This window comes from Spermophilus citellus (assembly GCF_964194105.1).
Source record: "Spermophilus citellus genome assembly, chromosome: 6".
Classification (NCBI taxonomy): domain Eukaryota; kingdom Metazoa; phylum Chordata; class Mammalia; order Rodentia; family Sciuridae; genus Spermophilus; species Spermophilus citellus.
The window spans coordinates 72,410,916-72,434,471 of NC_138187.1; positions in this window are offsets into that span (position 1 = coordinate 72,410,916).

Here is a 23,556-nt window from a genome sequence, read left to right on the forward strand (position 1 = left end):
ATAAGTCCACCTTACTGACCTGCAGAGGAGATGGTACCCAGGGTAACCCAGGTTCCATCCTTCCACAAGCTGACCCCAGGTGGATCTCAGGTTCCACCTAGATCTACATTGCCGACATGCCCGGGAGCCAGGGGACAGGGTATCCCTGGATCCATAAAGCCTCTTGAGACCCCCCACTAGAGCTCAGGTTCTGCCCAGACAACCTGTGCACACCTGCCAACCCCACTGGAGCTCAGGACTGCCTCTGCCCACTGAAACTCCTGCCAGAACTCAGGCATGGCCCATGATCTGCTCTGGCCACAGACAGACACCCACCAGGGCTCACTACTGGCCCAGATCAGCTTCGATGACCTGAGCAGTAGCGGGAGCACAGGGTAAGCCCTGATTTTACCCACAACCCACAGAACCTAGCAGGAGCTCAGGTTCCGCCCAGATCCACCATGCAGATTTGCAGGGGAGCCTTGGCTCAGTTTGGGCCTGAGTTCATCTCGCCACCACCATACACTGGCTGGAGCTTAGCATCTGCCCAGGATTGCCTCTGCCCACAGGTAGACAACATTCAGAGCTCATACACAATCCAGGTGCTCCTCAACGACCTATGCAGGACCTGAAGCCCAGGGTAGGCCCAGGGCCATCCTGCCACTTGCAGACCTCCACTGGAACTCAAGCTCTGCCTAGGATCCAGGCCCTAGGGAAGGCCCAGTTTCTACCCACCATCACCTGACGCCCCATAGACCCTTGGGTTTAGCCAAGGACTGCTTCCACTAATCAGCAAACATCTTTGGGAGTTCAGGATCGGCCCAGATCTCCCACAACGACATGAGGCGGCAGCCTGGGCAGAGGGTAGTCACAGGGCCATCCTGCCTCAGGCTGACCCCTGCTGGAGCTCAGACTCAGCCCAGGAATGACTCCGCCCACTGTCAGTGGCCCGCCCGAGCTCAGTCTCTGCCCAGCACTGACTCCACCTACTGGAAGACACCTGCCAGAGTTCAGCCCCAGCCCAGGTCAGCCTCTCTGACAGGTGTGGGATCCTGGCCCAAGGTAGGCCTGGCTCCATCCCACCACAGGCTGACCCCCACCAGAGCTCAGGCCAGACCCAGGATCACCTCTTCCCAAGGGAACATCTTCCAGAGCTGAGGCTCCTTCTTGATAGCCAAGGCCAGCTGCTCAGGAGCCTGGGCAAGGGCAAGCCAAGTTCCATCCCGCCACTCGCAGACCCCTGATCTGCCTGATCTGCCCTGTTGAACTGCACATGAGCTGTTCTTAGGGTAAGCCTGGGTTTTAGGTGCAGGACAGGCTGAATAAGTTTTCTGCAGGTCATGCCAAACAAAGTTAGCTGCATGGTGACCTGTATCATCTCTTTGCTTCAAGTCCAAACGCACAAGCCCCCACTCAAGGCTGAACGCTTCGCCCCACTGCTCAAGGCAGCTTGCAAAACCTGCCTAAACCCTGTCAGATTTAGGCAGCACAGCAGAAGGGGTATAAAAACCTTCCCTGCCAGGCCCCCTGTTTCTCTTTCTCTCTTTTCTCCTCTGTTGCACAGCTGCAATAAAGATCTCTTGGTTGCTGGCAGAATTGTGGTCACTTTCCTTTCACTGGGTCCAACCCACCACTGGCTGACCTCTGCTGGAGCTTGGGCTCTGCCTTGATCAGCCTCTTCCACCTGCAAAAGAGTCCTTACCTAGGGTAGAGGAGGATTTCTAAACCACAATGTGGAAAGCAAGAAGGCAAAGTTGGTTACTAATGCATGTTTTGTATGCATATGGAGGTGTGTGTGTGTGAGGACATGTATACACATACATCAGCACACATTGCCTTTGTACTTTGGTGGTGTTAAAATAAATCTTTGAAATAATCAAATTCATACAGACAGGAAGAACAGTGCTTAATGGGATGAGGTACAGGGAAAAGTGGCAAGAGAGTATTTAATGAGGACAGGTTGAATTTGTGAGTAGGAAAGTCCTGGGGATGGACATATAATGGTGATGGCTGTATAATATTGGGATTCTCTTTGGTTCCATAGAACCATACTCCTTTTTAAAGATTTAACATGTTAATTGTCTCATTTCATGAACATGAACAACTGTAGCTGTGTTCACTTTTTTTTAAAAGCTCCATCTATATTCTTTTTTCCTGTTTTTTTCTCAGTTGTTGATAGATCTTTATTTTATTTATTTATAAATGTTGCTGAGAAAGGAACACAGGGGCTTGGACATGCCAGGCAAATATGCTTTGGCAGAGCTACAGTCCCAGCCCAAGTGGTAACTTACTAAAAAAAAAAATGAGTCTGAGATATAATCATATAGGAATATGTATCCGATATGTAAAAGTATTTTTAAGAAATAAAACACTAGAGGGGATGCAGTTGTAGCTCAGTGGTAGAGTGATCGGCTAGCATAGGAGAGGCCCTGGGTTTGATCCTCAGCACCACATGAAAATAAATAAATACAATAAAGGCATTGTGTCCAAATACATTTCCCCCCACTCCCCCACCAAAAGAAATTTAGTAAAAATATATTTTATATGCATGTAAAATGATTACAATGGACCACTTCAGGGCAAAATTTAAAAATTTGGACAGTAAAAATGAATGACTTATTTAAATTGAAATTCTTCGGCTAAAGGTAGGCATGCACTTTAAATTTTGGCATATTTTCTGAAACTTCTCTGCAGAAGAGTTATGGAAATTTTGCATTGCAGTGCTCAGAGCTTGACATGTTTATTGTCTCATATCATGAACATCTACAACTGTAACACGTACAATTCCATTTTCCAACACTGTTGACATTCAGTTTTCTCACTCCCTTTATTCTTTGTATTTGATAGGCAAAAATACACATGCACTTTATGTTTTCTTTGGATTACTAAACTGTGATGTGGAAAGTCATCTCAATTTTTGGTATATCATCTTTTTTTGGTATGTCAGTTGTTTGTTTCTTCTTATTGACTTGTATGAGCTCGATATGTGATTAAGTTCTGGTGAGCTGTTCAGAAACCTAAAGGAACGTCACCAAAATTTTGTTTTCGACTAACTGGCAACAGTTTTGTCTCATGTAGAGAGCCCTTGCCAGCTTGGGAATTCTGGTTCTCTTTCCAAATTTCAGACATGAAATCAAATTTTTCTGATATGGTATTCTGGTGAATATGATTGATATTGGTGAAAGTCAGGGAAGAAATTTTCAATATTTTACAATCATGTTTTATTTTTACGTGGATAACATTTGGGTCACCCAAATCAGGCTTAGGTAATATAAGTAAGTCCCTTGCATTGAAGAATAGACTCAATCTATGAAGTCCTACTGAAAGTAGATGTGAATAAAATCAAGAATATGAATAAGCTTTGTTTTTTCTTTCTTTCTTGTTTTAAAAAATATTTATTTTTTTTTTTAGTTTTTAGATGGACACTGTATCTTTGTTTTATTTTTATGTGGTGCTGAGGATCAAACCCAGTGCCTCACGCATGCCAGCAGAGCGCACTATCACTTGAGCCATATTCTGAGCCTGCCTTCCTTCCTTCCTTCCTTTATTTATTGTTTTGACTATTTATTTATTCATGAGCTCCTGGGGTATTTCCCTTGGTGGGATGGACCCATATCTAATTAGGATGGAGGCAGCCATGCAGATCTGCAAGGAGGATCTGAGTCCATTGAGAGTCTGCTGATGGATGCACACAGTCCTGGTCCCTGCCTGAGTTCCAGGAGTATCTCCCAGTGGACTTAGGCAGTCCTGGGTTGAGCGTCAAATCTGGTGATTGTCTGCTGGTGGCTTGATGGACTCACACCTACCCAAGGTAAGGACTCCTGCACAGGTGGAATAGGCTGATTTGTGCAGAGCTCAAGCTCTAGAAGAGGTCAGCCAGTAGCAAGATGGTCCTGGGCTTACCCTGAGCATTGGATCAGAAGAGTTCAGCAAAGGAGGATCGGATCTGGGCATAAGCTCCCGCAGTGGCTGGCTGGTGGCAGAATGGACCTGTGACTATCTTGTGCCCAGGCTTCCACTGCAGGTCATCCTGGCAGATCTGGGGCAATCCTGAGCTCCCAAAGATGTCTGGGGATGAGTGGAGACAGTCCTGGACCGAGCCTAAGAACCACAGAGGTCAGGTGGTGGCAGGTAGAACCAAGGCCTTCCCTGGAGCCCAGCTCTTGGGCAGAGCTTGAGCTCCAGTGGAGGTGTGCAGGAGGTGGAATGGAGCCAGTTCTACCCTTGCCAGGGTTCCCATGCAGATCAGCAAGGCAATCTTGAGCCAAGCCTAAGCTCCAGAAGCTATCTAGCAGTTGTGGGATGAACTCAGGCCTACCCTGTATCTGGACTCCCACAGGAGTACTACAATAATCTAGGATGAGCCTGAACTCCAGCAGATGTCAGCAAGTGATTAGAGGCAGTCCTTGTCCAGGCCTGAGCTCTGATGGGCATCTGACCATAGATAGAGTTGGTATTGGGCCGAGTCTAAGCTCCAGTGGTGGTCAGACACTAGCGGGATGTAACTGTGCCTACCCATGCCCGGGTTCATATGCAGGTGGACTAGGCTGATCTGAGAAGAGCCTGAGCTCCAGAAGTGTCTGCCCGTGGGGGGAGGCGATACTGTGTGTGGCTTGAGCTTTGCTATGGGCCTGCTTGTGGCTGTTGGTCCCAGGCCTACCTTGAACCAGGCTCCTGCTTCTGTCAGCAAGGATGATTTGGACTCAGGCTGAAATTCAGTGACTGTCTGTCAGTGGGCAGAGTCAGTCATGGGAAGAGCCTGAGCTCTGGTGCCAATCTCAAAGTGACTGGATGGACTTGGGCTACCCTGGGCTCTGGCTTCGTCTCCTGCCAGGTCATGGAGTTAGATCTGGGCAGAGCTGGAACTCTGGTGGGGTTCTGCAGGTGGCGTGATAGAACTAGGCCTCCCCTTGCCTGGCCTCCCAAGCAGGTCAGTGAGGCGAATCTTGGCATTGTTTGAGCTCTGCCTGTAGCGGAGGGCGGTTCTGTGTCTGGCCTGAGCTCTGCTTGGGGCCTGCTTGTGGCAGTTGGTCCAGGCCTCCCTTGGGCCAGGCTTCCACGCCTCTCAGCTAGGCTAATCTGCACTGGGGCTGAATTTTGGTGGCTGTCTTGACAGTGGGTGGAGTAATTTCTGGGTGGAGCCTGAGCTCGGGTGCCAGTCTGAAGGTGATTGGATGGGATTTGGGCTACCCTGGTCTCAGGTTTTGTTTCCTGCCAAGTCATCGAGTTGGATCTGGGCAGAGCCTGAGCTCTGGTGGGGTTCAGCAGATGGCGGGATGGAATAGGGCCTCCTGTTGCCAAGGCTCCTGAGCAGGTCAGTGAGGCTGATCTTGGCCATGGATGAGCTCCAGCATGGGTCAGCCTGTGGGTAGAGGGCTTCCTCTGTCTGGCCTAAACTCTGCTTGGGGCCTTGTGGCAGTTGGTCCCACTCCTACCTTGGACCAGGCTCCCGCCCTTGTCAGCTAGGTTGATCTGTGCTGGGGCTGAACTTAGGTGACTGTCTGACAGTGGGTGGAGTCATTCCTGGGCAGAGCCTGAACTCGGGTGCCAGTCTGAAGGTGACTGGATGGACTGGGGGTACCTTGGGCTTGGGCTCTGTCTCCTGCCAGGTAGTTGAGTTAGATCTGGGCTGGAACTCAGGTGGGGTTCTGCAGGCAGCGGGATGGACCCAGGCTTCCCCTTGCCTGGTCTCCAGCACAGGGTAGTGAGACTGATCTGGGCCTTGTATGAGCTTTGGCAGGGTTTTGCCTGTGGGCAGAGTCAGTCCTGGGCCAAGCCTGAGCTCAGGTGGTGGTCTGGTGGTGGCCATATGTTCCCAGGGCGACTGTCTTCCTGGGCTCCTGTGCACATCTGCAAGACTTACCTGGTTGGATCCTGAGATCCAGCAGAGGGTGGATGTTGGCAGGAGGGAACAGGATCTACCCCTGTCAGAACTCCTGAGGGAATCAGCGAGGCAGATAGGGCCTGCAAATGAGCTGGGGCATGGGTCGGCCTTTGGGCGGAGACTGCCCTGTTTCTGGCCTGAGCTCTGCTCAGGGCCTGCTTGTGGCAGTTGGTCCCGGGCCTACCTTGGACCAGGCTCCTGAGCCTGTCAGCAAGGCTGATCTGACTGGGCTGAACATCAGTGAATCTCAGTAGGCAGATTCAGTCATGGGCAGAGCATAAGCTCTAGTGCCAGTCTCATGGTGACTGGATGCACTTGGTCTAAGCTGGGCTTGGGCTTCATTTCCTTACATGTCATGGACTTGGATCTTTGCAGAGCTGGAGCACTGGTGGGGTTCTGCACGTGACAGGATGACACAGGGCCTCACCTTGCATGGGCTCCTAAGCAGGTCAGCGAGGCCAATCTTGGCCAAATTTGAGACCTGCCTGTTGATCGGAGGTGGTCCTGTGTCTGGCCTGAGCTCTGCTTGTGGCCTGTTTGTGGCAGTTGGTATCAGGCCTACTTGGGCCAGGCTCCCATACCTGTCAGTGAGGCTGATTTGGGTTGGGGCTGACATTCTGCAATTGTCTGTCAGTGGGCAGAGTCAGTCATGGGCAGAGCCTGAATTCAGATGCCAGTCTCTTGATGACTGGAAAGACATGGCCTACCCTGGACTGGGGTTTCTTCCTGCCAGGTCTTTGAGTTGGATCTGGACAGAGCTGGAGCTCTGGTGGGGTTCTGCAGGTGGCTGGATAGAACAGGGCCTCCCCTTGCCTGGGCTCCCATGCAGGGTAGTGAGGCTGATCTGGGCCTTGTATAAGCTCTGGCAGGCTTCTGCTTGTGGAGCGATCAGTCCTGGGCCAAGACTGAGCTCAGGTTGTGGTGTAGTGTTGGCCATATGTTCCCAGGACTACCCTCTTCTGGGGCTCCTGTACACATCTGCAAGGCTTATCTGGTGGGAGCCTGAGATACAGGGGTGGGGGGTCTGCTGGTGGCAGGAAGGACCAGGGCCTACTCTGGGCTTCAGCTACCACTCAGATGGTTATGGTTGAAATGGGCCAGGATTGGCCACCAGCGAGTGTCTGTTGGTGGGCAGTTTGTCCTGGTGCAAACCTGAGCTCTGGAGGGAGCTGCTGGAGGGAGGAGGCAGTTCTGGGCAGAATCTGAACTCTGGCAGGAGTCTCATGATGACTGGATGGACTCAGGCTACCCTGGGCCCCATCTCCTGCGCAGATCCTTTGGGTGGCTCTGAACTGGATCTGAACTCCTGCACTGGTCTGCTGGTGGGCAGAGGAAGTCCTGGCCTAAGTCTCAGCTCCGGGGCGGGTCAGCCAGTGTTGGGATAGTCCCAGACCTACCCTTTCCCAGGCTCCATGCAGGTTCTTGAGGCTGATCTGGGCAGAGCCTGAGTTCCAATGGGTGTCTGCCAGTGTGCGGAGGTGGTCCTGGGCCAGACCTGAGCTTGGTACAGTTCTCCTGGTTGAGCGATGGACGTGGGCCTACCCTGTGTCTGGCCTCCCAGTCCAGGTAAGTGGGGGCAGATCTGAACTGTACATGAGCTCTGACTGGTGTCTACAGATGAGTGGAAGCGGTCCTGGACTGGGCCTGAGCATCCCACTGGTGGAGGGATGAAACCAGGCTACACTGGGCCACAGCTCCAGTGCATCTGGGAAGGGCCTGAGCTCGGGTGGGTATCTCTGGACCTTTATTTTATTAATTTAGGTGGTACTAGAGTCAAAGCCAGTGCCTCACATGTGGGAGACTAGAGTTCTATCACTGAGTCACAACCTCAGCCCTATTTGCTTCTTGTTGACCTTTAATCATAGGATCTTTTGGTCCTATATCATTTTTTCATGCATGCATTTGAATTTTAACAAGTAGCTATTATGTGATATCACCAGCAATGCTTCCCAAGCTGGCCCCTTGAGCATCTATGAGACTTGATCCTTAGCAGGATTGCATCCCACACATCCAAGTCACCTCTGGCATAGGTGCAGAAGAGAGATAATGAAGACATGGTCCATGACTCTCAACTTTTGGGAAAAATTGCTTTGAAGGGTTAAAGGATAAGCGATCACAAGAGATCCTGCAGAATGCAGAGCAGGTATGTTTTTGAATAAGGATTTATGTATTGATAAAGTTTATTTCCTTTTTGCTGGCGTTCATGTATCTGTAATTTGTTTTTCCTTTTTCTTTTTGGAATGGGGATTGAACCCATGGCTTTGGGAATGCGAGGCAAGTGCTTTGCTGCTTTGCCATTGAGCTACTTCCCAGCCCATACATTCATTGTTAGCATGTGAATTCGTGGCTGCTTTTATGAATGAATCTACTATGAATATTAAAAAGAAACTGACCAATGGCATTTGTATGTGTCCAACCCAATTATCATAACTTTGGGCCAATAGCATTGGTACTTCTTTCAAGTCCTAATTAGCATAATTTGGACCAATAGCATTGGACCAAGTGCTATATAAACCCTTTCGAGGCTGTTCTGAGGAGGAGAAGCTTCTAAGGCCATGTAGGTTGCTGCAGTGGAGTGCGCTCAAGTTTGCTGGAGTTTCTGGAGTTCTGCCGGAGTTTCACTGGAGTTTCGCCCCAGTTCTGCAGGAGTTTTGCCGGAGTTCCACCAACATTCCAGCCTGCTTTGGTTTCCAGAGATGATTCTTTGACCGAAGAGACTGCCAAAAGGAGAAGAAATGATTGAGGATCTGCTCGGGTCTGCTGCAATGCTGGATGGAATGGCCTGCCATGAGGAGCTAGCACTCCTCTCTGGTGCAGAAGCCACCTCTCCCAGGCACGCAGACCCCCTACCTGCAGAAGCCATGGAGATTCATCTTAGAACTCCGGTTTCAAAGGTATTGTTATATGTTAGATAATTAGTGTCTAAATATTGAAATTTGTTAATTTTAGTTTCTAGTAGTGAAAATTATGAGATTCATAAAGAATAGAAAATTATTCCCCACAGTTCTGGAGGTCAGAAGCAGGAAAAGTCTGTCCCAATAGTTGTGTCATCATTTGGCAGAAAAGTGGGAGAGACTAAACCCACTCTTAAAAGCTTTTTTATTTTTTTTCCATTCATTTGAAGTTCATTTCAGTGCTATAGAAATGTTTAAAGGAACCTAGGAAATGTTTCATTTCATTAATTTTAATTTATTGGTTGCTTTAGTTATAAAATCTGTTTTTTTTTAATTTTTAAAGTTATTAATGGACCGTTTATTTTATTTTATTTATATGCACTACTGAGAATTAAACCCAGTGCCTCACACATGCTAGGCAATTGCTCTACCACTGAGCCAAAACCCTGGTCCATAAAATTCATTTTTATACAGTCCATATTTGTATAATTATACCTTATCTCTTTAGAGTTGCATTCTTAGGATGTACATGGTGGTGGGATTCACTGTGTTGTTTCCATGTATATACATGGGAAAGCTGCGTTAGAGTCTTTCCACTGACTTTCCTTTGCTTATGCCCCCTCGTTTCCCTCCATTCCCCATTGTCTAATCTACTGCACTTCTGTTCCCATCACCCCTCCTGTTGTGGGTTAGCTTCCACATAGCAGTAAAAATATTTGTCCTTTGTTTTTGGAAAACTGGCTTAGCTTCAGTTATCATGATTGTCTCTAGGTGGATCCATTTATGGGCAGATATTGTAGTCATATTTTTTTTTCAGCAAATTGGTTTGTTTTCTTTAATCTACTTATAAAAAATTTGTTCTAATTCTACATGACAATAGAATGCACTTTGACATATCATACATAAATGTAGTATGATTTCTCATGCTTCTGGTTGTGCAGGATGTAGCATCACACCAGTCATGTATTTGTATATGTACTTTGGAAGATAATGTCTGATTCATTCTACCCACTATACCCCTTCACTCTATTCACTCCTCTATGCAATCTAAAGCAACTCTATTCTTCCCTACCCCCACCCTTACTGTGATTATCATAAGCGTATCAGGGAAAACTTTCAATCTTTGTTTTTTTGGGATTGGCTTATCACTTATAAGCATGATAATCTCCATACATTTATCAGCAAATGACATAATTTCATTCTTCTTTAAGGCTGAGTTTTATTCCATCATATATATGTCTGTAAAATTGGTTTTGTGTGTGTGTATGTGTATACATGTATATATATATATATATATATATATATATATATATATATATATATATATAAAATCATACACACCACATTTTCTTTATTCATTTATCTGTTGAAAGGCACCTAGGTTAGCTCCATAGTTTAGCTGTTATGAGTTGAGCTGCTGTAAACATAATGTGGCTGTGTCTTTGTAATATGCTGATTTTAAGTCCTTTGGGTATAAAATGAGGAAAGGGGTAGCTATGTCAGATGTTGGTTCCATTCCACGTTTTCTGAGGTATCTCCATACTGCTTTCCAGAATGTTTGCCCCAATTTGCAGTCCCACAAGCAATGTGTGCATGCACCCCTTCGCTAACATATTGTTACTTGTTCATTGTATTCTTGATAATCATGTTTGTGACTGGGGTGATATGAAATTTTGGAGTAGTTTTGATTTGCTTTCCTTTAATGGTTAAAGTTTGAACATTTTTTCATGTGTTTGTTGCTTCTTCTGTGAAGTGTCTCTTCAATTTCTTAGCCCATTTATTGATTTGGTTATTTGTTTTTTTGGTGTTAATTTGTTTTCCTGTTCTGCATATATCATAGAGATTAATGTTCTGAGGTGCATGTGGTGAAAATTTTCTCCCATTTGGTAGGCTCTCTTTTCACATTATTGGTTGTTTCCTTTGTTGAGAAGATGCTTTTTAGTTTGAGTCTGTCTTGTTTATTGATTCTTGAATTTACTTTTTGGAATGTAGGATTCTCCTTAAGGAGGTCAGATCTTAGGCTGACATAGTGAAGATTTGGGCCTACTTTTTCTTTTATTAGGTGCAGGGTCTCTGTTCTAGTGCCTAAGTTTTGATCCATTTTCAATTGAGTTTTGTGCAGAGTGAGAGAGAGGGCTTTACTTTCTTTTAGTTTTATGTGGCTTTACAATTTTCCCTGCACCATTTGTTGAATAGGATTTTTTTTTTATTAATGTATGTTTTTGGTGCCTTTGTCTACTATGAGATAACTGTGGGGTTTTTTTAGTTTGTCTCTGTGTCTTCTATTCTGTACCATTCATCCGTATCTGTGTCATTTTGGTGCCTATACAATGCTGTTTTTGTTACTGTGGCTCTGTAGTATAGTATAAGCTATACTATTATGATATGTCTTACTTCACTCCTCTTGCTAAGTATTGCTTTGGCTATTCTGCATCTCTTATTTTTCCACATGAATTTCAAGTTTGTTTTTTCGAGTTCTGTGAAGAATTGTCTTTGGGATTTTTATATGAATTGCATGAAAATTTATGACCAAGTGCAAATTAGTTAAAACTATGAAAAAGAATCCCAACTCATCATGGTCCTGACAGCTATCTGGTCACTGGTGTCTATTGACCCAGCCACACTTGGTGGTGGCTAAGCTCAGGTTACTCCTCGCATTTTGGTGTTAAGAATGTCTTAGAGTTGAGCCTGCTCTGTATGTTGATACTGAGGTCTGGGTTCAGGCACTTTGCCACCACACAGACTGGGATACTTTGCTGGGTTTTTTAACTTTTAATTGTGTCTGAAAATTTCTTTGGGTCCTTTGTTCACTTTGCTTGATCAAATTCTGTGTGCTGGGCACTATACTAGGTGTGGAGTACAGAGTGAATAGGCCAAGTCCATGCTTCCATGGAACTTAATGAAGTTAGAAGGATAATTATAGCATCTACCTCAATGTTACTGTGAAACTTAGAAGACAGTATGTCTGTTAATAACTGCAGTGCTGAGGACTGTAATATTGTTGAGGCAATTTGCAGAAGATTTCATCAGGCACCATCACCTTGATTTTGTCTGGGAAGTCTGAGTAATGTAAAGTTGTTACTTTTTCTGTTATAAAAACAGACATTTAACACAGTTTATATCTGAAGTCTGTGAACTTCAGGGATCCCTGTGGGTTGCCTGTCTCCAGGTCAGACACACAGTCCTATGATTATGCAATTCAGGTGTGGAGACCCTTGAAGCCTCTTCTGTAACCATGAGAGCCAGTGCTTCATAGTCATCAGGCCAATTCTGAGTCTCCAGGTCACATATATGATACATCCCTATTGTGCTGACTTCCCCCCAATCAGTTCAAGTCCTGCCTTCACATACTCACTGGCTGCCATTTAGCTGGATGGGCCCTGTTCCACAATGGGAATTTTATATCCTTTGCATTTATTGTCCAGAGCTTTTGGGTAGAGGTCTGGCTTTTGCTAATCCCCAGAACTATCTCTGTGTCCTTTTCACATGGTCCTGTTATTACTGGCTCTCAGCGTGCTTTGTGCAGATGGTGGTGTACTGCAAGCTCATATGGCATTTATTTTGTATCCTCTTTCTTATAGTGCTTAACAAGATCCTGGGAGTTGGTCTGAAAAATGACCCTAAACTTCATGACCATACAGTTAGGAAAACCTAAGGGTTGGAGGCCATGATAGTATGAAGAAAAACCAATTCCTCCTAGGAAAACACATGCACAATCAAACTTCATTTTAGTAAAACGATATCCTGCACACCAAAATCAAGCAATTCTGGATGGATATCAGAGAGTTTAAAAAAATGAGGGGAAAGAGAACTAGAAGATAAAAGTGAATAGATTTGGGGAGCTGGTTCTCACTTTCAGGTCACACACTGTGCTCTAGCTGGGGATCATGAATATCACATGAAGTGAGAGATGTACAAACACATCTCCAGTTACTTGTCTTGTTAGTGACACAGCATATTTCTTTAGTCCTTTATGGAGTAAAAATTGCACATTTCCTTTAAATATTGCTCCTAAAGAATGCTGTGCTAGGGCTGTTCTGCCTCAGCCATTAAAGGCCTGGGCTTTATGCAGAGGGATCCAGATCTTTGTAACTTTTGTTAAAAAGTTATTTATGAATCTAATCAATAACTTCTGAGAATCCTAGGCATTTTCATTTTTATTTCCTCTTCTATAGGCTCAGTAATACTTCTGTATTTTTTCTAGGGTTTTGGTTTTCTCATTTAATATATTTTAGCTCACTACTAAATGAAAATCAAAGTCAAGGTTGCTCTTCAGCAGACATACAAGGCAGGTTCTGAAACTTGTGTTCCTGTGATAAGATATTAGGATGACACAGTCAGTCCCTCTCTCTGCATCAGATCCCTTGTGATACTCTGCCCCCCCCACCATAGATCTACTTTTTCTGAATTACTGGATTATTTATTGTATTTATTATTTGTTGTATGCTTCCGTTCATCAGATTGACACCAACAATACAGGTGATTTTTTTTTAATTTATTGATGTGTCGTAATCTACTGTGAAGCAGTGGTTGGCAAATAGTGGGTACAGTATAAATGCTGTGTGAGTGTACGCAAAACTACCTACCACTCTAAAATATGGATCTGGTGAATAAAGATAAGGAATTCTGCCATGTGACCTGCAAGAAAGAGGGATTGTGTAAGAAAAGCATCATGAGGCACAGACTACATATTGAGTATAAGGATGCTTCAGAAATATTATTGGATTACTCCTTCATTCACTCTTGAAAAATTAACTTTTATTGAGTGCATACAGTATGTTACTTGGAGCTGGGAAAACCAGGACAGCTGCCCCTGAAGGACAGGAGATTTTCTACCTTAGGGGCAAGTGTTCTGGGATAAAGGTCAAGGCAAAGTGGGGATCTCAATCTGCAATACTCTTTTCCTTGGATCTGAGTGTAGATTTAAATGAGGAAATACATAGAAAATGAAATCCCTTTTTCTTAACAAATAAGATAACTGGGACTCAGGGGTTTCTTAAAGTAGGATCTATTTCACTTTCCCTCTTTTCCCAAAGTAGCAGATTTCTGGGCTCACCAATCAACTAACAATGTGAGTTTGGGGAGGAGGCAGCTGCCTTTGTCCCTGGGATCAGTTCCCTCACTCCAAGGGCAGGTGGCTACAGACTCCCCAGGCCCCACCCTGTACAATTGAAGCTGCAGGCAGCCTTCCTGCCAAGAGCACCTTCCCAGTGGATGATCTGGTGACACAGGGGACACCAGGACTCTCCTGGGGTATAGACTGACAGCACCCCTGGACCAGGTAAATCCTGCCTGTGCCTGCATTACTGCTGGGCCCTGGCCAGGCACCCTCAGCTATTGGGATAACAGAAACAAAGTTACTGGCACCTGCCAGGGACAAGAATGCAAGCCAGGGGAATGGGGACTCATTGCTGCAAAGCAGATTTCCCTGACATCTACCTGCATATTTCTGTTTCACCCCAGGGGTGACCAATACCAACCTAAGGCAAAAGAGATTTTATTGTCTGGTTGTGCAACAAACGAAGGAGAGGCACAGGCCTGATCTTGTGTGTCCTATTTCTTTCTTTTAAAAAATTATCTTGTGCTGCTGAGAATGTAATCTAGGGCCTCACACATGCCAGGCAAGCACCATGCCCCTGAACTCCACCCTGGTGCCATCTTCTCTTTCTTTATGCTCCATTCAGTTGCCAGCAGCTGTGCTGGTTCTTACTTCCAGTGCATACAGAACCTGGCCTGCACTCCATGCCTCCATTGCTCTGGCCTCCCTGGTCAAGCTGTGGTCTCTCCTGGTGGACTCCTGGCTTCTCCTACCTAGAAAAGACCAGTGGAGGGTGTACTTCCAATACTTTCCTTTTTAAATTAAGTACTGCCACTACTAAAGTTTGAATCTGGAATGACCCCTATAGTCCCAGGTGGGAAAGCTTTGGTCTCAGCCACAGGTGCTATTGGGAGGAGGTGGGACCTTTAAGGGGGGGGCTAGTGGGAGCTTCCTGTTAGGGGACTGAGGAACCTTGGCCTCTTTATTTCCAACTCTCTGCTTTCCAGCCACCATGATGTGAGTCACTTGCCACCATGCACTTCCAGGATGATATGTGGTTTCACCCCAGGCCCAAGAACAACAGAGCAACCAACCATGGACTGAAGCCTGCAAACAGTAAGCCAGAATATACCTTTGTCTTTCTAAGCTGATTACCTCAGACATTTGTCACAGTAATGGAAAGCACTCGAGTACAAAGCAGGGGAGGGGACCACAGTGAAAATGTGTAACTTTGTGAAAAATTGGGTGAAACACCCTAGAACCAAGTCAGGAACAACACCTTGCCAGCATCCCACATGGCTGCATCCTAGCTCTAGTCCCTCCTCCCTCCAGAAGTAACCAGCCCTATGGCCCACAGGATGAAAGCCTAAGACACCCCATGCACCACTTGGTATATCTTGGTGCAGGTCTTGGTTTGCAGGATCCCCGTCATGTGTATATTTTCCTTGGACTCTCTTTGTTACAGTGGCAGGCCCTGTGACCCATTTAGTTTCTCACATCTGGATTCTGCGAATTCATATTTAGAATATAGTCCACACCTTCCTTTCTCTTTTCTTCATATTTCTTGCAAAATGTCAGCTGGATGTAGAGACCCATTCAGAGTGACCTGTGATGCTGAACAAAGTTCTGAATTTTAAAGTAGATATTGGGACCTGAGGGAAATAACATTAGAAACATATCATGATGCTGATGTCCACCAATGAAGCTCACCAGGCTGTCACCTGTGGTCAGAGTCAGTTTACATAGATTTCTGGTGGCTCCACAGCCACACAGAAGCATCTCAGAAAGAAGCATGGAGCAGTGCCCCTGGCTTCTATTCAGTGACCCCAAGATGTGAGTCAGGACAGGGTCAAGAAGTGAGGCAACTTGGTGATAGGGCATCTTAACTACTTTTGTCTCAGGGGTGGGAAGATTATTGGAGAGTCACTGTCTATGTTGGTAAAGAGGCAGCTGTCACTCAGGTTAGAAAAAGGATGGACTCAGTGATTTCTGTGGCCTCAGAGTCAGTCTCCACCTAGTTTTTGATATGACCACCATGTGGTCTTGTCTGAGGTTTTCATTCTATTAGCAGTGCTTGTGTTGACTTGGGGAGATCATGGACGAGCCACTTATTGTCAGGAAGGTCATTTCCCTTTGTCAGCTCCTCTCAGGGTCTAGATGAAAACAGCACTGAGTTTATTTTATCAATGGCCATATTGCCAAAGTCCTCGAATTTCAGTGAGAGGAGGTTTATATCTAGTAAGGTACATGATATTTAGATAGGAGGTGTCTCCCAAAAGCTCTTTTGTGACACAATACGGAAATGTTCAGAGGTGAAATGATTATATCATGAGAGGTGTAACCTAATCAGTGGATTAATTAATTTGGTGGGTTAATAATTTGAAGGGGTTAATGGGTGACAATTATATGTCAGTAGGATGTAAGGAGGTCATTGGGGTTGTACCTTTTTTATTATATTTTGTCCCTGGCCAATGAGGCTCCCTCTCTCCCTCTCTCTCCTGGTGGCCATGAGCTGAGAAGCATTCCTTCACCTTCCACCATGATGTTCTGCCTCACCTCAGGCCCAGAGTGATGGAGTCATCCAGGCATGGACTGAAGCACTGAAACCATGATTTGAAACAAGGTTTTCCTCCTCTAGGGAGTTTCTTGGGTATTTTGGTGACAGTGATGGACATTGGGTGCTGGAGTGCTCAGCTGAGCATCATGCTTGAGGGATCAGCATCCATCAGTCTTTGGGGAGATAGGTGATCTGAGGCAGGTCTAGGAAGAGGCAGTTCCAGAGGTGCACCTGGGGGGAGGAAGTGATGAGGCTGCAGCCCTGGCAGGATGTTGGCAGAGAAGGGAGTGAGTGGGGAAGCTGAGGTCTACCTCTGGACCATGCTTGCTTCTCTGCCTGTTGCATGGTTTTTCTAGGTAAAATGGAAAGGAATGGTGAGCGGTCAAAACCAGTCCTGGCTCTCCCAGACACTTGGTGAGACACCTCAGGGCTCCCTTTTGTGAGGGCTTCCCATGACCTCACTCTGGCCAATGGAGTCCTGGGAAATGTTCTTATATCTTGTCAAAGTAGGAGTATAAACAGGCTGCTCCCTAAATGGCTATTTTCTCCTTCTTCCTGGCAAACCTAGGGTAGGTAATGCCTGGTGTCATCCTTACAGGTTTTCTTCTAAATTTTCAGCACTTTCAGAACTTATTTAGTTGGGAATGTGGTTCCTTGTAGCCCAAAGCATCTCCATTGCAGTACCAGAGACAACTGGACTATCTGAGGTAGCAACACACCTGGCCATGGAGCCTGAAGAGGAATGGGAAGCTGGGGGACAAGCTGTATTGGGGATGGGTAAAGAAAAAGAAAACTTTGTTAGAATTTTCCAGGGGGGTATGTTGACAGTAAATGTCAAGATCTGGGTTTTGGGACAGTGGCTACAGCCTGTGAGGAAGCAGGCAGAACCCTGGCCCAAGGCTGTGGATTATGTCACAGGAGAGGAATCCAGCAAGTGATCAGGGATCCTTGGTAAACAGAGACTAATTGTTCTCCACATTTTCAGATATTGCTCTTAGGAGTTGGTGAGTTCAGGGCATAGCTGGGTTTTTGCACTTCCAAGCCCTGCCAGGAATATAAACCACATCCCTTGTAACTATACAGCTACCACCCAGTCCTCACAGGAGATTTTCTTTCTCCTCTTCTGGGGCTTTGTTTTCTTTTTTCTTTTTCCTTTATATTTTTTCAGTGTTCCATATGCAGCTGTCACCACACTCTCTAAGAACCTGTACATAAGCAGAGTGGCTTTCAGAAGGGATAGAGCCTGTGCATGCAGGAGGAGGAGAGCATGGAGGTACAGGGTGCAGGGCTGGTACTGTGGATTAGGAAGCACAGGCCTCATGGTGAGTCAGAGTTTAAAGGTTGACGAGGAGGACCCCTGGTTTTCTAACCCCTCTCTCTTTTAAAATATCCACATCTATTGATTTTAAAGCAGGAACAGATGTGGGGAAAGTGAGTCACAGAGTTTCTCATTTTTCTAAAATCAGGGATGAATTTGGCATTGGAGCCAGATCTACTTCTTAGTCTTGCTGCCTTCCCTTCCTGTCCTGATAATAAGATGAATAATCAACAGAGGGCTTAGATCAGAGGACTCATAGGGTCTGCTCCATGCTGGGGGACATCTTTCAGAGTGCTCTATTGAGCGGAGGTGGCCAGGAGTTGTTACAGGCCTGAAGGGCAAGAGGTAAAAGGCTGGGAGAGATGGAGCTGAAATCCAGTGGGGACAGTGGAGGAAAGCCTGGGACAGGCTTGTTATTTCCAGAGATGGGGCCAATTGTCCTGATGGACTGCTGAAATTGAGGTGACAAAGGTGACTCCCAGGTTAGGTCTGGAGAACTGGAACCATGATTTTCCATTGACTGAAATGCTCCAGGAGCAGCAGGTTTAGAGGGAGGTTGTCTCTATCTGTGCAGGCTGCTATAATTAAGTACCATAGACCAAGTAGCTTATACATGACATAAAATCATTCCCCGGAGGCTGGACAGTCTGAGATCAAGGTGCCATTCTGTGTCTTGACCTTTCTGGCTCATGGAGAGGCCTTCTGCATGCATCCCTGCAGGTGAATGAGCTCCTGGGCCTCTTTGATAAGGACGCTAATTTCACTCCTAAAGACATCCACATGACCTGATCCCCTCCTGGAGGCCCCTCCTGATACTTTGGGGGTCAGGATTCAGCCTTTGGCTTGGTGTGTGGGCAACCAGCATTAAGGATAGAGTGAAGGCATGAAGATTTTCACTTGGACCTGTTGCATTTTGATTTATCTTGGCAGTTGGGGAATGAGTCAGGAGAGTTTCAGGTGAGAGATATAAATGTGGAGGCACCTGGGAGGTGTTAAAAATCTCCAGCTTCAAAGGATCTCTGGAGAGATAATGCTAATCTTCTCAAATATTGGGGCCCCTGCTCCATCCCAGGCAAGCCATGCTGCCATATGAGCCTTTTTCTTGACTGTAAAGATGTGAATTGAAGCAGTTTTTCTCCAACTTTCTGTTCTGCAGTGGAATGTCTTCAAAACAGATTGGTCCAGACTGACCAAATGGGTGCTGTCCACACCTCAGTGCTGATCTCCTCTAGGTGAAGAACTGGGTTACCTGGGTTATCATGGGACTGACATTGTGGGTGCTCCTGCAGTGAGACCTAGGATGGCTCCCAGTTCTTCAAGCTTCTCAGCAGGAGGTTTTATCTCCAAGAAGTCAGAACCACTCAAAAAACCAGTCGAGGTGGACCAGTCACCTCTGCAGCCATATCCCCCAAACCTGTTTGCAATCTGTTCTCCCCCCAGCCATTAAGCCAAGCACTACAGAAACAACCAGAGCCTTCCTGTCCAACATCATCTCCTGCCATAGGGCACTGACATTCCTATTGCAATCACTGAAGGTTGCGACATTACAAGATGACCTTTCTCTGTGGTATCACAGGCTGATGCATTAGAAGCAGGGCCCTGGAAAATGGGGAGGTCAGTCTTTGCAGGTCAGATGGGCTGTTTCGAGGAACAGAGAGTAACATGGCCACTAGAACAGAGTGAAGAGTTTTGTGGGATGGACTGAAAACTCCCAGAAGCCATACAGTTAAAAAAAGTCACACAGTACAAACAGGCTGTGCTGAGACCGACAGGAGCACCTGCACATGAAGCCCTCCATGTGACAGTAGGTGGGGTGGCTAGGAGCCAGAACTCTGGGAATGTTGATGCAGTTTGAGGTCAGATATCTGACCCTTGGGTCCCAGCAAATCAGGTGCAGCCACTCATCTCAAAATCAATGGAAAGTAATGAAGAAAACAAGGAAGGAGCTTTCCTCACCATGGCCGTATCAGGAAAGTAAAGTGAGCTTCAGGGTCTCGGTCCTGTCCATGGGGTGCTCTCATGAGCTTTCTGGTTAAATAAAGGAAGGATTGAGGCAGAGTGAAAGGGCTGAACAAGGATGCAGCCCTGGGAAACTGATTCTGTCATCGTCATCTCCCTGGTGCTCCTAGGAGGGGCTTCTTGTCTATTGGGCTGTAGGTCAAGAAAGGGGCAATTTGGTTCCAACTGGACATGGGCACCTACTTGTTGGGGCCAACCTTGTCACCATCAGGTCTCTGCTGCAAGATTCTGCTGTTTCTGGGAGGTGCATGGCAATGACTGGAGACTTCTAGGCCACTCCAGGGCTGTGGAACAGGATGATGTGAAAGCTGACACAGAATGTCCCTGAAAACTTGGAAACCTTATTTTCATCTCATCATCTTGTCCCTCTTCAAGACTAGGTAAATCAGGGCTAATAAACCTTGTGCTACCAGGTTTTAGAAGAGCACTCCTTAAAGGAGAACACCTTTATTCAGGGCTGAGCAGGAGTCTGAAGAAAAATACCAAAAGAAGGCAGAGATGCCAGGCTTCCTCCTTCTTTGTGCCAACATAATTAGCAGCTTCTAATTCTGTGATGGGGACCTGCACACTCCCTTGGCTGGAATCCTGCCTCTGTCGTTTTCTATCTGTGTCATCTTGGTTGAGTGAGTTCTCTGTGTTTAGAAGTTTGACATGAAAAATGGATGCATACCTGTGCCATTCCATCAGATCATGCTGAGGACCTAAGGAGCATTATGCCTCAAAGCAACACTCAAGCACTGGGAGTGAAATTTAAAACTTGTTCTTCCCTTGGACTGACTGATTCTGTAACCAAATTCTAGATTCTTTTGACTCTGAAAGATTGCCAGGAGCACATCTGGATTCAGAAGTGTCTCAGTACCCCAGAGGAAGATCACAGCCACTGATGTCTTCCCCCTTCAAGAGATCTCTCATCCGATGATATCAGAGTGATTGACTGTGGTGTGGGCAACTTAGAACCTTTAGATGGAGATGTGAAGCCAAGAAACAAGCATGTCACTGATACACAGAAAGAGGCACCAAGTGACATTTAGGATTGTGCTGGGGACGTTTCAAAGGGCAGTATACAACAAATGGATGGATGCTTGTTGTGACAGATGCAGATGCAGATAATTACTGTACTCAGAAAGCCCCATAGAATCAGCTACAAGTGTCAGATCTTATAATTGTGTACAGAATCCCACAGGTATGCTGGGGCTCAGTTTGTCAATAAAACAGCCATATGACCAGGAGGTCAGTAAGGGAACACTAGGAGTTTAAGGAAAGGCAGGATGTTTAGGAAGAGCTCGCTCCAGTCAGACTTGGTGTTCATTTTGGAATGAAGACAAAGATGAAAGGAGTCTTGTATGTTAAGAATAAAGTGCTTGAGCCTAGTGTCCTTTTGCATGGATGCTGAGGCAAAAGTTCAAAGCCAGCTTCACATATGCAGATTTTGAAGATAAAGCTGGGATCAGGTGGAGTGCTGTTGTCTGATGGAGAAGCAGATCTAAAGAGGCAAACTTGAAGTTGTGGACAAAGTGGTCCAGAGTCACTTGGGTATAGAGAGGGTCTTATAGATAGTTGGAGGGAAATTAAAGATCCCATTAGGTGGGATAGGGCACTGCTACTCATATTGGTGGAACCTGTACCTTTCTATATTTTATTAAAATTGTACAATATGACACACATCCAGAAAGAGCCCAACACGCATTTGTGATCATTAACATGCAATTGAGGGCAGACTGCAGAAGATGGCGGCGAAGGGAGTGCATCACCCCAGTGCGCCGCGTCACTGTGTGGGAGAAAGACGAGGTGAAACAGCTGAAGGCTATCTTGTTGGGAATTTCCAGTGAAATTGAAGTGCTCCAGAATCTAGTGGACGGATTTCCATTGTGTGAGGTTCGGCTGCGGGGGCTCGGATGCGGGCGATTTCTCCGCACAGAGGGTCGCGCCCCGCAGCTGGAGTCTGCGGCACGCGCTAGGAAGTGGCAAGGTGCCGGAGCGGGGGTGCAGCGATGCGGATTCTGGGGACTCCTGCCAGTGGTGCAATGGCCGTGCTTAGTGCTGAGTTCCGGCTTTGAGACAGAGGAGAGAAGCGGTCCAGTTCGGTTCTCGACACCGGTCGGACCACGGAGGAGGACAGCAGCCGCCATCTTGGAGAGCTGATGGAATCATCCCTATTTTCTACTGATCTCAGCTCATTCAGCTACAGAACAGGTGATTTCAGGCTGGTATTTGCCTGCGTCTCGCAGACAGATCGCTCAGGCTCGGGGCTGGAGAACCAGTGGAGAATACTCCTAGGGGCTCGCTCCTGGCAAGGCGTGCGCCGGGCTCTGAGCGGCCGGAATCTGGTTCCCGGGGCTGCTTTGGCTCAGGGCTGGGGAACCTGCGGAGACTCCGTGTTGAGGCCAGCTCCAAGTGGAGCGTGTGCTGAGCTCAGGGCGGGCTGGGTTCTGACTCCCATAAAAGTTTTGGCCCGGGGCTGGGGAGCCTGCGGGGACTGCGTCTTTGAGCCTGCTCCCAGCGGAGCGTGCACCGAGCTCGGAGAGCTTGGAGCGGCCGGGCTCTGGCTCCCGGAGTTGCTTTGGCCTGGGGCAGGGGAACCTGCGGGGGTCGCTCCTTGGAGCCTGCTCCTAGCGGAGCATGAGCCGGGATCAGAGAGGCCGGGTTCTGGCTCCCGAAGCTGCTTTGGCCCAGGGTTGGGGAACCTGCGGTGACTGCTTCTCTGTCCAGGTCCTGCTGGGTGCTGTGGGGGCCAGGGGGGCAGAGTGGAGCTGCCACCTGCACCCAGAGCAGGCCAAGTGACCCGCCAGCGTGGTATCACGACACCCCAACTGCAGCTGGGGCCGAAGAGAGTAGCCGCCCACGCCTAGAACAGGACCAGTGACCTGCAGGACTACCCACCCTGCAAGGGAGATTTTCCAAGTATACAAGAGCAATATAAATAAATAGGGGGAAAATTTCAAAAACACAACAGTTTCACCAAGCAGAAAGAAACGCGAGCAGTATGAAAAGACAAGGAAAGAAAGGACCACAAGCAATGCAGGTCAACTCAACTCTAGAAGAGGTAATAGCTGCAACAGATGGAATGTCAGATAAAGAGCTCAGGATATACATGCTTCAGATGATCTGGAGTCTCAAGGAAGACATGAGACAGCAAAATCAGACAATGAAAGATCACTTTGACAAGGAACTACATAAACAAATCCAGGAAGTAAAAGATCAATTACACAGGGAGATAGAGGTAATAAAAAACAAACAAATAGAAATCCTAGAAATGCAGGAAGCAATAAACCAACTTAAAAACTCAATTGAGAATACAACCAGCAGAGTAGATCACTTAGAAGATAGAACATCAGACAATGAAGACAAAGTATTTCAACTTGAAAAGAACATAGACAGCTCAGCAAGACTGATAAGAAACCATGAGCAGAATATCCAAGAAATATGGGATAACATTAAAGTATATTTTGAAAATGAATTAAACAAACAAATTCAAATGGCAAAGAACGAGCTCTACCAGGAGATAGAGATCTTAAAAAAAAATCAAACAATAATCCTAGAATTGCAGGAAACTATAAACCAAATTAAAAACTCAATCGAGAATATTACAAATAGACTTGATCAAGTAGAAGTCAGAACATCAGATAATGAAGACAAGGTTTATCAACTTGAAAAGAATATAGTCAACACAGAAAAGATGCTTAAATCCCATGAGCAATCTATTCAAGAGATATGGGATGTCATAAAAAAACCAAATCTGAGAGTCATAGGGATAGAAGAAGGCACAGAGATTCAAACCAAAGGAATGGACAGCATATTAAATGAAATAATTCTAGAAAACTTCCCAGAGATGAAAGATGGAATGGATTGCCAAATCCTGGAAGCCTA